The sequence below is a fragment of the Nuphar pumila genome, chromosome 6 (genome assembly GCF_984573655.1).
Source record: "Nuphar pumila chromosome 6, dmNupPumi1.hap1.1, whole genome shotgun sequence".
NCBI classification, from domain to species: Eukaryota; Viridiplantae; Streptophyta; class Magnoliopsida; order Nymphaeales; family Nymphaeaceae; genus Nuphar; species Nuphar pumila.
This window is the reverse complement of record NC_143254.1, coordinates 42,926,197-42,943,583: the sequence shown is the minus strand read 5'-3', so window position 1 is coordinate 42,943,583 and position 17,387 is coordinate 42,926,197.

Sequence of the window (17,387 nt, the reverse complement as noted above, 5' to 3'; positions counted from 1 at the left end):
CCTCAAATTGAAGTAAGTTCGCTTCATTAAACCATCTCTCTCAAGTATTTGATTGTTTGTATATAGCATATACTTTCTGAAGTAATATCTTGCTTTAGTTCTTGGTTGAGCCCTCTAGGACGCTTCGGTGTTCATGCGCTCGCCTCGTAACTATCGTCGGATATATATGTTCGAATACGCAGTATATGCGTTCTTCAAAATAGTATCTCGCCCTAGTTCTTGATTGAGCCCTCTAGGACACTTCGGTGTTCACTCGCTCGCCTTGTAACTATCGTTGGATACAGATCTAGGTGTATATCTGCTGATACTGCCGACGTGTCTTATATCGCACAGGCCATGTAATTTACCTTTGCCGTCGCATCGTATGATGCCAAGGCTCCCTGCTTTCTGCAATTTACGATTAAAGCACTTTCGATTATGCATTTACTTACGCCGTTGCGTCGAACGATGCCAAGGCTCCTGCTTTTTGCAATGTATTTACTTACGCCGTCGCGTCGAACGATGCCAAGGCTCCTGTTTTGTTATATATGTAGAATATTTCGTTCAGTTACACACCCTGAACAATAGTATATGCATTTTCTTTACGCCGCCGCTGTATAAAGCACAGGCTTATGCTTATATTACATATATGGCGCGTAAGTGAGCGTTCAAATGGAGATCAACTCCAAAATCGCCCATGCGATTCCCTTACTGCTCCTCGTACAAGATTCTGCTTGACGAATGAAGCCCCTATTGGAAAGGCTTCGCCTTTTTGGCAAAATGCTCTTTACGTAAAGACTAAATCAATTACGTATGGCCTGGCTATGGCCCAAGGTTCCTGCAACCTTGATGGATGCAAAGTATGCACAACGGTGCACATCCATTTCCCGAGTTAAGCGTAGCGATTTCCCACCAAAGAGGGGAGATGTCGCTGAAATAGATAAAAGAAAATGCACGCTTTCTCCGTTAAAGAGAGGAAGTGCAGCTGAAATTCCTGAAAGAGCTAGGAATGGCTCAGAAAGAACGTAGCAGAAGTGCTACCCAGTTTATGGAACGCCTTCTACGATGTAGAAAGGTTCGTCGCACCACTGCCGGTAGAGCAGAGAAGGTGTTGACAGAATGGTTGGCAGAAGAGCTGCCAGAACCAGTTAAGTGGCACAATGATGTTCTTTGTTGGAACGATGTCAGAATGACTCGTCTCCCTGGCACCTACAAGGGCACCATACTTATAAGAGCCGCTGCGCCAAAGTAGTGGTAGCACCTTGACAAGGTCCTGAGCTCGTCGCGTAAAAATACGCCGAGTAGCCGATCCGTAGAGATCGAGTCATGTGCATGCTCATTGAGAATTATCAGACAACCAGACTCGTAAGGGCCGCTGAGCCGGAGTGTGTTGTTTCCACCGAAAGAGGTGAAGTGCTCGTCAAGGCCAAAGTGCCGAGAGCAGAGTTAAGCATGCATATGAATAAAACCTTTGTTCCACGGTGAAAACCGTGTGGTTGATTGGGGTCGGGTACATACTTCTCAAAGGCTGCCCTATAGGCATGCAATGTTCGTCAAGTAATTGTAAGACCGGCAGGCCCCTTTCAGAATTTCTCACCGAGGAAGACGGTGATGGCGCAGCCTTGAGTGACATATATTTCACCCGAACCTGATAGAGTTCATTGATGGCCTTCATCACTCAGAGGTATGGAGGTCGTGGTTATCCTTAAATATCTAAGGATTGAACCCAACTACTGCAGTAGCAGAATGCATTCGGATACCTAGTAAGGATCTCTTCCGGTATGCTGTACCGTCCTACTAGGGGGATGGGGTCAACAGGCCTCTGGGGTATCTAAAATACATAGAATAATCAACCCCTAGATCGTCGCGTTGTCGTCCAGATATGAGTCCCCTAAGCCTAGGGGGAGGTGCAATTATCAAAACAAAGCATTAGCTTAGGTACAGCACTACTTTGAATGTATGAGTGGATGACGTTGTTGAGTCAGTCCTGCATAACCTTTATGAAGGTGTCATGGTCGGTATACTACTGTACCGATTGGGAAAGAACCCCATTGATATCCGTACGACTAAGTGAAGCTCGGAGAGCTGTCCTTAGATTCGTAGGATACGGATGTGCCAAGCATAAAGGCTTGAGCTAGACATCCATTCGTGACTCTGAGGAGGTCAAGGCTAAGTCGTAGAGACTTAAGCGGTTATTCTAACTCACAACCCTGAAGAGGCTTATGAGAAGTCATGAAGACTTGCGTGGATGTTCAACTCATAGCCCTGATGAGGCTTTTACGATATACGCTAAGTCATGAAAGCTTGAGCGTCGTATTACGAACTGCGACCCTGAGTGGTCTATGCATTTACTTGAGTTGAATAGATAGGTGTTTGCCTACTTACCAGACCATCAGTGGTTCTGACCCCGTTTAATGGGGATTTCAGGTGTTGGACCTGCGTGGCGATATGCGGAGCAAGGCGGCATCGAGTTTCAGGGTTTCTCTAGACAGAGTTGTACTGCTTTCTTTTATCGAACCTATACTGCTTTTCTAAGCAGTGATGTTGTAATAAACATGTGGTTTTCGATAAGATGGAACACTTTGGTGGTCAATGAGATGCTTGGCCACATACCTGCAACGTGCTCGGAGTTTTCTAAAACCGACGACTCATTATCGTCTGATTCCGCTACTAAAAGCTTTTGTAAGTTCCGCTGCAAAGAAAAAAAAAAAAATTCATAAAAATTGTAACTTAGCTTTGTTTTGGAAATCCGGGGCGTTACATTTTCACTCACCTCCCCGACAGTTCCACCAAGCATCATCATTCAACCTCTGGGATCGCCAGAGGGCAAAATGGTCATTTTCTAAGCATGGAACCTGCAAAAATTTCAGATTGCATCTACAACTCTCAATTTTTCTCTATTTTTATCTCAGATGTTCAAAATTTTACTCCTGACAGGAGACAGACATCTCCAAAGTCTTGGTTCAAGATTCTATTGCATAAGACATGACATTGCATATCATTGCATGAGCATTTCAAATCACTGCACTGCACAGCATGTCATTTCGAGGTCCAGAACTCTTGATTTCAAAATTTTCTATCCAGATTAGAATTTCAACTCTTTTCAAAATTGATTTCAAAACCCTGGGTCTTCAAAATTATCAATTCTTCCTATTTTACCCCCAGGACTCTAAATTTCAAAATATTTTCTCAGGAAAACGATCTGGATAGTTTTCAATATGGATTTCAGCCACTTCACCTCAGATTTTGCCCTTTTGACAATTTCAAATATCTTCCTTTTTACAAAATTGCCCTACAGGGACCAACTGTTTCCAAAAATTCCTGTTTTACCAATTAGTCCAGATTTTATGAAAATTCCAAAAAGAAGTTGTTGTTTTATCCTTATTTCAGTAAAGAAGCAATGTGGGACCCACACTGAGGTGGTGTCACACAAGCTTTTCTTTTAAAAATTTGAATTTTGAAAAACCCAAAAATATAGGAGCCTTGTCCCCTGGATTGGTGCCACTTGTCTTTTCTCTCTCCTCCCATTTCTATGCCAAGTGTCAGTGTGGGGCTACCCTAAGAAGCTGCCACATGTCATCCCATTTATCTGCCATGTGTGTCATTCCAAGATTACCAGGAGATGCCAAGTGTCATAGGTTGTCCTGTCTAGAAAAAGTGGAGCTTGTCTCCTCTGAGGTGGCGCCACTTGAAGTGTGTCTCCTGCAGGGGACACGTGTCAACCTCTCCCTCCTTCTAGAAAAGTAGCCTGACACATGTCTCTCCCTACTTTTCTCAGAAAAGTAGGAGACACGTGTCACTCCTAAATTCCTCCAGAAAAGGTAGGCTTGTCTCCTCTGAGGTGGTGCCATTTGGAGTGTGTCTCCTGCAGAGGACACATGTCAATCTCTCATTTCCTCAGAAAAAGCAAATGCCATGTGTCATTCTCTACTTTTTTCAGAAAAAGCAGGTGACATGTGTCATTCTCTGCTCTTCTCAGAAAAAGTAGATGCCATGTGTCATTTCCTGCTCTCTTCAGAAAAGCTAGAATTCAAATATTCAAATCTCCTCATAGGTGGCGCAGATCCTAAACTTCACCTTTTCCATGTTGTCTGAGATGGCGCCACATGGCTTGGCCCTCCTTCTCTCCCCTCTGCCACGTGTCATTCTCTGCTTCTTTCAGAAAAAGCAGGTGACACATGTCTCCTTCTACCTCCTTCAGAAAAAGTAGAGGACACATGTCTTCTCCCTACTTTTCTCAGAAAAGTAGGAGACACATGTCACTCCTGGCTTTCTTCAGAAAAAGCAAACCATTCAAAAATTCAAACAAGGCCTAGGTGGCGCAAATTCTGAGCTCTGATTTTTCCAGATGGCCTATGAGGGCGCCACATGTCCCTTGCCTATCCCTCCTGCCACATGGCATTGTAGGAGCCACCCTGAGGTGGCGCCACATGTCCACCCCCCATTCCTCCAGGGCCAACCTCCATTTAAAATTCAAATCCCCCATGAGGTGGCGCCATCTGAAGAACCTCCTCCAGTAGGCTGACACTTGTCAGGTATGGAACCATTCTGGACTGCCACATGTCCAGATCTCCTTTCATCAGAAGAAGTAGAATTCAAACTCCTTTGAGGTGGCACCTTCTGAGCCCACTGCTCTGTTCTTCTGACATGTGTCAAACACCTTTTGAGGTGGCACCATTCTATAACTCCCACTTGGCTTCATTTGTATTTTTCATTTTATTTTAATAAAAGGAGCCCACCATGAGGTGGCGCCACCTGAGGACTCCCTACAAAAGGTGATTTTGAAATTCAAACTCCAAGAGAGCACCCTCTGAGGTGGCGCCATCTGGGAGCTTCCTGCAGAGAAAATCAAGCAAACCAAATTTTGAAAAATTTCAAATCCTGCTGAGGTGTCTCACTCACAAAATTCTCATTTTTTATTTTCTCAAAAATCAAAATAGCACCCCTGAGATGGCGCCACATGGAGGGCTCAGATTGAGCCTGTTTGAAATTCAAATTTTTTTAGAAAATCTATAAAAACAAGGCTCCACGCCCAGCATGGGGAGACCATTTTTTTTAGCTCTTGTGAACTTGGAAATTCGACCTAGCCTTCCTGAAAATCCAATTTTTGCACTTTGGAATTTGCGCCCCCTGTGGCTCAGTGAAGAAGGTGCAATGGGTCGATCTTGGTGAATCATCCGAAGCCCGGACCGGAGGACGAACGAAGCTCGTGATAGCCGTCCCTTTCAAGAGTCTCAAAGCGGCGTAACGAATCAAGGTGCACCTCTTTTCCCTCTTGATTTCCTCTCATAATTCGGTTCACGCGTCGTTTGAAGAAAAAGCTCATTCGAGGGATGGATTGAGCTATTCTTATGAAACAACATATATAAAAATATTCAATCATGCCTCCTTGATGATTTTTAACATTCATGCATTTAGCTAGATTTAATTTATATTTTATTTCATCAATTTAGCACGTTTCATGAATTAATTAGGATTAATTTAGCATTTATTTCAATTCTGTTCATTTTCAGTAGTTCTCTGTTTTTGTCAGTCAGTCCACACATCATTTCATGCATTTATATTTTATTAAAAATCCCCAAAAAATTACGGAATGCGCCCTTAGGTGTCCCTAGAATTGTGCCAAAAATTCGGAGGCATTTGAATTTGTTTACTGCAGTAAACATTCAAAATGACAAGTCGGGTTTTGTTACTCGGGAGGAGTTTTGAAAATCATTTGCCGATTTGTAAAATCGAGATCTCCCTCATGGGATATCCGATTTTCGATCCGAACATTGTTATGAACTCGGGAGAATGTCTAGTTTGTAACCTGATGTTCTCAGATTTTTCTGATTTTTTTTTATATCTGACAAAAATCTGAGAGTTCGGGACACGTGTCAGAGCCTGATTTGGGCCTCTGAGATCTTGGATCGAATTAGGGCTATGGTTTCTCTTTGTGTGTTGCTCCAAATCCAAAACTGTAAAAAGTGAAAGTTAGGTCCAAAGTGTCCTCTGTTTGTATCTGAAAGCCTGTGATTTTTAGAACAGTTTTGATACCTTCTTGAGATTTTTCTTGTCATTCCCCTGTTTGGTCACATTGGTCTGTTCTGTCAATTTAGGAACACAAAGTTATATTTTTATCCATGTTTATGTTGATCAAATGCCAAAGTCATGAACATGAAAGTTGTTCAGGTAGGTGTCGTGAGTAGCTTTGATTAATTTCATAAATTTCCATGGCTGTTTTATATTTGTTTTAGCATTTTACACTAGATTAGGGTGATTTTACCTCTGTCCGAACTAAATCTCTGTTATTGAACTCACCATGGCTCAAATCCCGAGGATATAAAAACTAAAAATGTTCCATTTTGGGTCCTTTAACAGTCTGCAAAATATCAAAAGTTTTCATGGTGTAAATATTGCATTATCATATTAAGCATTGCATTTGGTTCGGATCCATAGGCAAAATCCACCATTTTAGGATTCTCTTTAAATTTTAGCATTTAAATCATATCATTTCGTGATTTTTAGCATTCTAAGCTGTTTATCAGAGTAGGTAGATGCTTCATACCGAATTTGGTGCAATTTGGAATCCATTTGAGGTTCGGATTAGCCATAATACCAAAACAGGATCCCGCAGGACCCGGATCCAAGCGAAAAACAAGCGAAATTCGTTATTTTGGATAAATTGCAAAATGTCAAATTCTGATTTTACAGTCTTAATGTGTTTAGCAGCATGTGATCATGTCTTTTACTTCATTTTATCATCATTTGATTCAATTTGAATTTCAAAATCTCAATTTTATCAAAATTCCCTTCAAAAACCATGATTTTAAAGGTATAACTTTGATTTTAGGGGAATTTTGGTCATTTTAACCCCAATTCCGAATTTCAAACTATTTTCCACTGAATTTCTTGCATTTTCATCATTTCAAATATCAAGAAAGCATGAGAATAGGGTTTATATCCAATTAAATCCAATAATTTCATGATATTATTGGAAAATCTTGGAAAAACCCAAATATTTGAGCTAACCTTATTTCAAGTTTGGCAGGGACATTCAAAAAAAGGAGCTGAAGTCTGCAATTTCCTTTTATTTCATTTATTTAGTGATGTAATAATGTAAATTTTGGAATAAGATATTTAATTTCCTGCTTAGACTAGGATGCATATCATATAGTTTGAATTTATGCAATATTCTGCTTATATGATTCATGCATTGTTATTTCAAAAGCACTATGGATGTTCACGAATGGCACGTACACCAACTCTTAGGGAGTTGATGAACTCGGTGGAATCCATATTTACGGCCCTAGTCGGAATATGGACGAGACCCAGATCCATCATCTTTCTACTAGTCACATTGAGCCTACACTCTTAGGCTATCTTAAAATGCATATCATATTTCCAAAGTTTTCAAAATCATGTGCATTAAATCAAATAAACTCTGAACATATTCATGGCCACAGTCAGAATATGTGAAGGATTTACTTTGACTTAATACACATTTTTCCAACAAATTTTCTTAGAAAATCTTTCAAAGTGCATTCATTCACTCATATCATTGGCATCATGAAACCATTGGTTTTCTCATGATTTTCTTAAGAAAGTGGCATTCTTAAGAAATCGATTTCTCAAGAAACTCTAAGAATTTTCCAAAATTGGCTTTCCCCAAGTCAAGTTTTTCACAGTTTTCCTTGGAAAATGTTATTTTCTTAAGAGCTTCAAAGGAGTTTTTCAATATTTCTCCAAGATCAAAAAGCGATTTCCAAGTACTTCAAAGGTAAAATTCTCAGGATTTCGATTCCTAAGTTTTGAATTTCATTCTCCAATGAGTTTTCCTATAAATTTTCCATCATTTTCCTAAGAAAACTCTCAAAGTCCAAGTTTTCCTAAGAAGTGTTTCCCTTTTCAAAGGTTCACCCTTTTCTCAAGAATCACTTCCATTTTCCCAGGATTTTCAACCATTCATGATTTTCCCACAACTTCATGAACTTTCCCGTGATTTCAAAAACCCTTTTTCACATGAGTTTTCCTGAGAAAGTGACTTTCAGCTTTTTCCTGAGAGAATCTTTTCAACTCCAAATATTTTCCAAGCATACATCATGTTTTCCCAAGCTGCATTTTCCCAAAACCTCATAGCACATGCCTGAATTCTCTGTGCATTTAGGATAGAACATAACTTCAATAATTTCGCTAAGTCAAGCACAATTTTGGTCCTTGGTTCGATTACCCCTGTTAAAGGCGACAGGAACGGTCGAGCCTCGTACCGACAGGTCGAGCCCCATCCCATGGATTTTCCCGCAATTTTCAAAACGGAGGCGAGTATTTCAAAACATTTTCCAAAATCCGGTCAAGTTTGAAGCGCGGAAGCGTTTTCCCTCTCTCTCTTCCGCAAGGAAGGGAAGACGGGAGAAAAATTTCGCGACGATAACAGTCTCTATAGAGAAAGGCTAGAGCTGCCATGAACACTGAAAGCTGACGGATCTGTTTGCTTCCCCATCTTCGAAAGAGTTGAGCAACTCTGACATCAATGAAATTCTGACCGTCTTGAAAGAATGCTAATCCCACTGTGCATAGGACTATGGCGTGCTGGATTCTTTCCTTCGCTGCCCGAGACAAGGTGTCAACTTCCTCGTAGGCTCCATATTTGCGATAGAGTCCGAACAGGTCGATGAACTGACTTTCGTTGATCTCGGTGAGAGGCCAAGATCGACTCCCTGTAGCTTTGGCTAATGCTTCTCGAACATTTATCCCCTTGACATTGATCAGGAATTGTTGCTCGACCGGATCATCTAGCTGACCAGCTGGTTCTGGCAATCCCATGATGTCACTAAACTCTTCCATTAGCAGAGTCATCTCTCCCCACGGGAACCAAAATGTGCAGGTACGCGGGTTTCACCATTCTGCCATAGCCTGAATCAAACTGTCGTTGATGGTTCACTTGCCCACTGTCGATGCCGTCTTCAATCCACAATCGTCCAAGTGGTCTGGGAACATACGCGAGAAGGTGACGAACCAGGAATAATACCACCGAAGGAAGAAGGAACGAGACTGGATGACCCGATGATCCGGGGTTTCATCCCTTATTTGATAGGAGACATGATCTCTGGGAAAGATAGCATCGAGAGATTCGGACGCCATCGGAATGATACTGAGGCAAAAGGGGAAGAGAATCAGATAGAATGCAGTACTTACGGACAAACTTTTGATGAGAGAAGAGGATAGACATAAATCCTGGAAATTTTGAAAGATCAAGGGATTTAGAAAAAGACTTTCTAGGGTTTTTAAAGAAAATTTGACACAAAAGAGAAAAGAATGTAGGTAGAGGAAAAATATATACCTGGGGTTTTTGAAAATAAGAGGAAATTTTGAATAATATACCCAGGGTTTTGAGAAGGTTTGATATATATAGGAGAATACAATGACATATCGCACAATTAAAAGCTGCATAAACAAGGATGCGCACACAACACTCCCTAAAGGCTGACTCTAAATGCAATATTTGAAATAGCTTGTTGGACCTTAATCCTAACTCTATGGTTTGGATCATCTGATTCCAATCAAGGTACGCCGATATACTCAAGCCGAAGCTCGAAGTACGTGGTATAGAAATAATTCTCCGGTTCTAAGGTAATGGCTTCCCAGCATCCTTGAGCACCTATCGATATACCTCGGACTATGGCCCTTAGGTACGTGGTAGGGGGCGCGAACCCAAATAGATGGTCCAGTTGTGAGGCTCTCTCCCGAACTATGGTTCAGTGAGACAGCCCAGCAACGTGAAGACCGGGACAATATAGGTAGGGATGTTTTCGAAATATGCTCAACATGCAATAAAATCAGAAAGCTCTAATGCAAGTCCTAAAGAGATAGAATTTAAATGAAAAAGAAACATACACTTGCATACATTGTTTACATTCAATCCCTAGAATTTAGGAGAGTTGTATTTCAGACCTAAATCTAATGTGAACATGGAATAATCTCCTCAATATGGTCCTACCAAACCATACTTAGATCCTATATGCAATTGATGTCAGCTTAGGACAAAATCTAGGCCCCTAAGGTTTGCATGAAAGATGTAGCTGACATATGTAGAATAAAGACTTAGATAATACCAAAGCAAAAAAAAAAGGCATTAAATTCGACCAGACGAAGACAGGTCCCATCTCGGTCGCCAAAACTGTGATCATCGCAAAAAAAAAAAATTCTCTTGGGATTTCTCTCTCTTCCTTCTCTTTCCCTTTCCAACCTTTATTTCCTCCTTTTTGAAGGGAGAAAATAAAAGACAGAAAGAAAGAGAGAAAAGAAAACAAGAGAGAAGAGGAACTCTTTTGCGGGGTCTCACTTGACCTTGATTTAAAAATATTTAGAAAATTACTTACCTCTATTTTGAAATATTTGCGGGAAAATAAAGAGACGAGATTCGCTCGTCGGTACGAGGTTCGACCATTCCTGGCACCTTTACCAAGGGTAATCAAACCAAGGATCAAATTTATGCCTTTTGCTTTGCTAAAATATCATCTACGAATTTATCCTAAGCCTAAGTGCACAAAGAATCATGCTTGTGCAATGCAAGGATGTGATGTATGCTCTTTTGAAAGATATTTTAAAAATTTCCAAGTGTTCTGAGATGAATAATGAAGTGAAGAAATGGTTTCAAAATGATAAAATCTAACTTAGAATTTGAGATGGATCAGAGAAGTTCTAAGTCTTTGAAATAATCAGTGTTGGGAGAATAAATCTTTGAATTTGGAAAGAGTGATTGGAGGAAAAAGGAAATGAAGTTTCAAAGTCAGAAATGGACTTTGAATTTGAATTTAAACATGGATTTAAGAGAAGAAGATAAAATTTGAAGTGATATTGAATTCTAGATTTAAAGTTTGAAATCAGGATGGATTTGAGAAATCCAAATGGTATTTAAAAATTGAGATGGATTTAGGAAGTTCAGATGAGATCTGAAAATAGAATTGGATTTAAAATCTGGATTTAAAGATGGAATTTGAATCCAAAGTCTAGATCCTAAAATGGAGTTCGGATTTGAAATCTGAGATCTAAGATAGAATTTGATCTGAAATGGAATTTGGATATGAAGTCTGAGATCCAAAGTGGAATTAGATTCTGGATCCTAAAATGGAATTGGATCTGAAGTCTGAGATCCAAAGTGGAACTGAGTTCTGGATCCTAGAATTGATTCGAATCTGAAGTCTGAGATCCAAGATGAAGCTGGATTCTGGATCCTAAAATGGATTTTGGATCTGAAGTCTGAGATCCAAGGTGAAGTCAGATTTTGGATCTAGAATCTTAAATGGGGATTGGATCTGGAGTGCAAGATCCAAAAGTAGAGATTGTACTTGAAAATTTGGATCCAAGTTGGGATTAGGATCTAACTTTGGATTTGGAAAAGTCCAAATGGGACCTTTTGAAGATGGATCTGGGTTTTGAAAACCCAGATTTGAATTTAAAATTTAAGAAGGGTCAAGCTTTGAGATTCAGAATCAATCTCAAACTTTGATTTTGATTTTGAAGATAAGAAGATAAACTCGATTTTGAAATTTTGAAATCAGAAGATGGATCAGAAATTTCAAAGTTAAATTGAACTTTGAAGTTTGATTTTGGTTTTAGAATTTGATTTTTGGATATACAAATGAATTTCAAAGTCAAAATTGGACTTTGAATTTGAAGCTTGAATTTGGAATTTCAAAGTTTAATTTGAACTTTGAAGTTCGATTTATATGAGAATTTTTGAAGTCTTGAAATGAATTTTTGAAATTCCAAAGTCAAATTGAACTTTGAAATTGAAATTTGAATCTTGAAAAATGAGATAGAATTGAATTTGAAATAGAAAATGAGATTTGATCTAAGAAATGAAGGAAAGAATCACTTGGAATTTTGAAAAAAGGAATTTTGAAAATATGATGCAATTCTATCCTAAATGATGAATGAATTTAAAGAATCTTGAAATTGTATTTTGAAAAGCTATTCCATTCTTTAAATGAATTAAAAATGAGATTGAAGATATAATACATCCCTGACTATGGTCATTGGACGTATTATATAATAACCACATTTAAATTCAAGTGAAGAATAAAATACATTTTTGGTGCTTTTATAGAGTTTTAAAATGAAATTAACTCTCAATATACCCTGACTATAGCCATTGGTATATATATTGAATTAATTTTAAATTAAACCCTGATAAAAGAGGAAAATATTTAAAGAAAATATGATGAGTTTTGAAAAGGATCCAGTGGGGATCCAATGTTATTTCATAAAAGATGAAAATCCTAAGTCTTGTTCACACCCTGACTATGGCCATTGATGTAAATCGTCAACTTAGGATTAATCACCTTTTACAAAATGGTGCACATGCCATTCGTGTTTCACCATCGTGAGATTTTAAGAAATAAAGGTAAAAAGCATGAAAACAAGCAATTTATGGCTTTTATAATGCTCATTCACTCTATCTAAAAGCTGGAAATGTAAATTCTCATTTATAGCTAGCTTATTACAATTTAAAATGAGTTTGAGATCCTAATCTAAGAATGACATCAACATTTTTAGAGGTTCCTGCAAGAAAGAAGAATTAGCACCAAACTAAGATGGAATAAATTAATTCTAACTTAAGATGCTATATCATGCTAAAAGAGGCACATGGCATTTTCTATATTCATGAAAGAAGTGTGCACATATATACTTATACATATTCGTATGTATGTATATATATATATATATGTATGTAGAAGTATGTATATAAGCAATACCACAGGCAAACGATAACCCACAAGTGAGAAAACATATACAAGGTTTTTGGGCTGATGAAATATATATACAATGGATGGTGGACCATGCATTTTGTACAGGGATTTACAGGTAAGATGACTATTAGTCACAACCATGACTCAAAGTGATACTTGGGATACTTACTATTAAGACCAACTGTTATGTGAATGTAAGAGGGGACTTGTAAGGCATTGGCCTTGCTGTAGGTACACAGGAAAGTGCTACTAACACAGGTGGTATGACTGTGTAATGCCATGAAGAAGGTGCTGGGTGCAGGTGATGGTGACAGGGAATGAATGATGCCAAGTGATGGCTGGTGGACGAAGAGAAGGTAAGTGTTGCTGGAGGGAAGTTGCAGGAGGTCACAGCAGCCTACCAGGCTACTGTTTGATGGTCTAAGCTATTTCAAGTACTGTAAATGAGTAGGAAAAAGTATTGAGACGAAGAGATGGTAACGCTGATAGGGAAAAGTAACACAGGCGGCTGAAGGTTGAATAAGAAAAAAAGGGGAATGTTTAAAGCTACTGCTGCAGGTGTAGTAAGTGAATAGTGTTGAGCGAGTGGTAAAAGTGTTTGCTATATGCTAGAGATTCAGGTAAAAGGAGAAATAATAACATAAAATCAAATGAGATAGAAGGTGTGCTGAATCTATAGAGACAGGGGGATGCCAATAGGAAGGGTAGGTAAGGGACTATGATATACAACAGATAAACAGGTGTTGGTGGTTGTGTGGAGTGGTGCAGAATATGCTTCAAAGCATAGAAGGCTATGGCAACCCTAGGGTTGCTATGCTGTTGAAGCAGAGGAAGCTACGGTGAGTGAAACAAGGGGTGACTGCCACGAGTGGGAGATGCACTAGAGGTTGTACACAGGTGACAATACAGATGACTATGTAGGTGTGGCAATGAAGAAGGCGTGATAGAAGTTTCCAACATATGAAATGGTTGAACCTCATACCAATGAGCGAATCTCGTCTCCCCATTTTCCCATATTTTCTAAAAATGGAGGCGAGTAAATTTTCAAAATCTCTTTTCAAAAGGTCAAGTGGGACCTTGCGAGAGTTTTTTCTCTTTTCCCTAAAAAGGAAAAGACAAAATTTTTTGCAACGATCACATCGAGGCACTAACCAGGAGAAGCGAGGGGACACTGCCTAGTCAGTCGGTAGTTAACCCTAGGGGTAAGGAGACAATACATGACCAGCACATGACATATGCCCATGAAGAGCAGGCTCAAGCAGTTATAACCCTTAGGAGCGAAAAGCAATATAGAGTAAGGGAGGCTGCAGAAGAAAGCAAGAGATCTAGTGTTGAGCAGTCGATACCTACTGTGATGCCCCAGGAAAGTGGGAGGGCTTCCTCATCTGAGCCTTCTAAATCCTACATACCCAGAGCCCCCTTTCCTGAGGCATTAGAGAAGCCGAAGTCATTCAACAAGCAAGGGATAAAGATGCAGGAGATGCTTGAGATTTTTAAGCATGTTTAAATAAATCTCCTCCTTGACACCATCCAGCAAGTCCCTACATATGCAAAGTTTCTGAAAGAGATTTATATGCAGAAGAGAAAGTTACAGTTCAATATGCCGAAGAAGATTTATCTTAGACGATCGCATTCATCATTTCAATAAATTTGACTGACACTAAAGAGTGTCAACTTCAGCAGGTTCTGCACGAGCATAAAAAAGCGATTGGGTGATCTATAGCAAATCTAAAGGGGATAAGCCCCTCCTTTTGCATGCATCAGATTATCATGGTTGAGGGTGCTAAGCCCTCAAGAGAAAATGCAAAGGAGGTTAAATCCCCACATGAAGGAGGTGATAGTCAAGTGGTTGGATACATGAATCATTTATCTCATCTCCGATAGTCAGTGGGTGAGTCCAACCAAGGTTGTCCCCAAGAAGTTTAGGCTCACCGTTGTAATTAATGAGAAAGGAGAAAGCGTCCTCATGAGGACTACCACAGGGTGGCGAGTATGCATTGATTATTGAAAGTTGAATAATGTAACGCAGAAAGATACCTTCCTGTTGCAGTTTATCGACTAGATCTTAGAGAGATGTGCAAGTCAACACTATTTTTGCTTCTTTGATGGCTATTTAGGATACAATCAGGTGGTCATTCACCTCGAGGACCAAGAAAAGACTACATTCACTTGTCCCTATGGCACCTTTGCCTTTAGGAGAATGTTGTTTGGGCTTTGCAATGCCCCGATAATATTTCAGAGGTGCATGATGGCCATTTTCTTCCACATGGTAGATAACGTCCTGGAAATCTTTATAGATGACTTTTTAGTGTATGGCGCTTCCATTGATGATTTTCGCTAAAAATTAGTGAGAGTGATAAAATGATACATAGAGACAAATCTTATGCTCAATTGAGAGAAGAGCCATTTCATGGTTCAATAGGGGATTGTTCTTGGACATATTATGTCCGAGAAAGGGATTGAGGTCGATAAGGCCAAAGTAAAGTACATTATCAAATTATCTTCACCAACCTTTGTGCGGCAGGTACGATCATTTTTAGGGCATGCAAGTTTCTATAGGTGGTTCATTAAAGATTTTATCAAAAATTTTAGACCGTTATGTAACCTGCTCGCGAAAGACCAACCATTTCTTTTCGATTATGCATGTCTGAAGGCATTTTTATCTTTGAATTAGGCCTTGACCACAACCCCTATTCTTTGCTCTCTCGATTAGCTAGTATATTTTGAAATCATGTGTGACGCTTCTAATTATGCAGTTGAAGCCATTATGGGCTAGAAGATCGAATAAAGGTCTCATGTCATCTATTACGCTAGTAGGACCCTCTTCAATGCTCAGATGAATTATATGATCACTGAGAAGGAATTGCTAGCTGTAGTATTTACCTTCGTGAAGTTTCGTTCATATTTGTTGGGCTCCAAGGTTATCATTTACTCAGATCATGCCGCTTTGCGGTATCTAATGAGTAAAAAGGATACCAAGCCATTGTAAACACCCCAAATTTTCACTCACCTCCCTGACATCCCCCTCAATTATCACATCTCAGTTCTCCGAAACCAATAAAGGGCAAAATGGTCATTTTCTGAGATTGAACCTTGCAGGAAGTCTAAAATTTTTTTCTCAAGCCTCAAAATTTCTATATTTAGGTTCAGAAACATCTTCAAACTGCATATTTTCAAAATCCTACTCTTGACAAGAAGCTAGAATTTCCAATTCCTAATTCAGAGGGGCATTTCAGGAAATATGTCTTTGCATAGCATTGCATGAACATTTCATACCATTTCAATGCACAACATGTCATTTTGAGATCCAGAACTCCTGACTTTCAAGAGTGTCAATCCATATTCGAGTTTTGAATATTTCAAACTTGATTTCAAACCTCTGGGTTTTCAAAATTGTCAATTCTTCCCATTTTACCCCCAGGACTCCAAATTACAAAAGTTTTCTCAGGAAAACGATCTGGATGGTTTTTTATATTGATTTTTAAAATTTCGTCAGTTGGAAAGAAGGGGATGCAACTTTAAGTTTAGAAGACTTTATTTCAAGTTTTTACAAAAGGGGTCTGAATGTCTTCATAAAATCTCTGCATCTTTCTAAACTTTGCCCCGAAGGACCACTTTCTTCTAAATCTTTGAAATCAAACCAAATGTTACTGCGTATTTTCTAAACCAGCCTACAATTATGAAGATCCTAAAAAGAATTACTTGGGCCTTTATTTCAAATAAATGACGTGAGACCTGCCTTGAGGCGGTGTCACACTCAAATTCGAAAGATTTCTCTTATTTTCAAAACAGTGCCCATCCGGAGATGGCACCAATGTATAAAATCCTTTCCTGAACTTGATTTTCAATTCTAGTTATCTTAATAAAATAATAAGTGGGCCCACCCATAGATGGCACCCCACTAAAATTCCCTGCACAAAAATCTTATTTCAAAAGAAATTTTCTTTGTTTTACTTGTTTTATTTATTTATTTTTCGGCTGAGGTGGCAACACCTTAAAAAAAAAATCTTTTATCGTTTTACCCACCCTTTTCTTTTACTTTTTTCAACCCCAAAAGGGAGCCACCATGAAAACCCTCGTCTTTACCTAAGCTTTGAACCCAATTTTTTTTTTCCTTCAGAAAATAACGCCATCCTCTTCTCAACGATTGGCGAATTTCAAAAATTTTCAAAATTTTGTTTGAAGATGCTTTCAAAATTTAGTTCGGATGATTTCAAGAGGCCCGATTTTTCTATAAAACAGGTTGAATTTTTTTTAAAAGGGGCTCCCGTTGGGAGAAGAAGGCATCGATGATTCTTCTTTTTGGCCCTATCTCCCACTTCCCCCATCATCAACTCTCTTTCCCTCTTCTAGCAGAGGGCCTCCTCCCATCTCAGCTAACAGGAGACCGTCAGCTTCCACCCTCCTTCAAGGAAGTTCCAAAGAATCTGCCAAACATAAGGAGGAAGGGCCCTCTTCTGGTTGCCGATTCTAAATATTGAGATCTATCTCAACACTCCAGTTTCCGGGAGCCAGCACCTGAGGGGTGTGCAGTTTGCATAATCAGGTAACGAATCACCTTCTGTCTTTATTAGCAGGCCTCCTAAGAATTTGTATCCCATTGTTTCCATTGGGGCAGACATATGCCCAACCCTGTTCATTTAAGCATTTTGTTAAACCTTAAGGTTTTATAGCAGC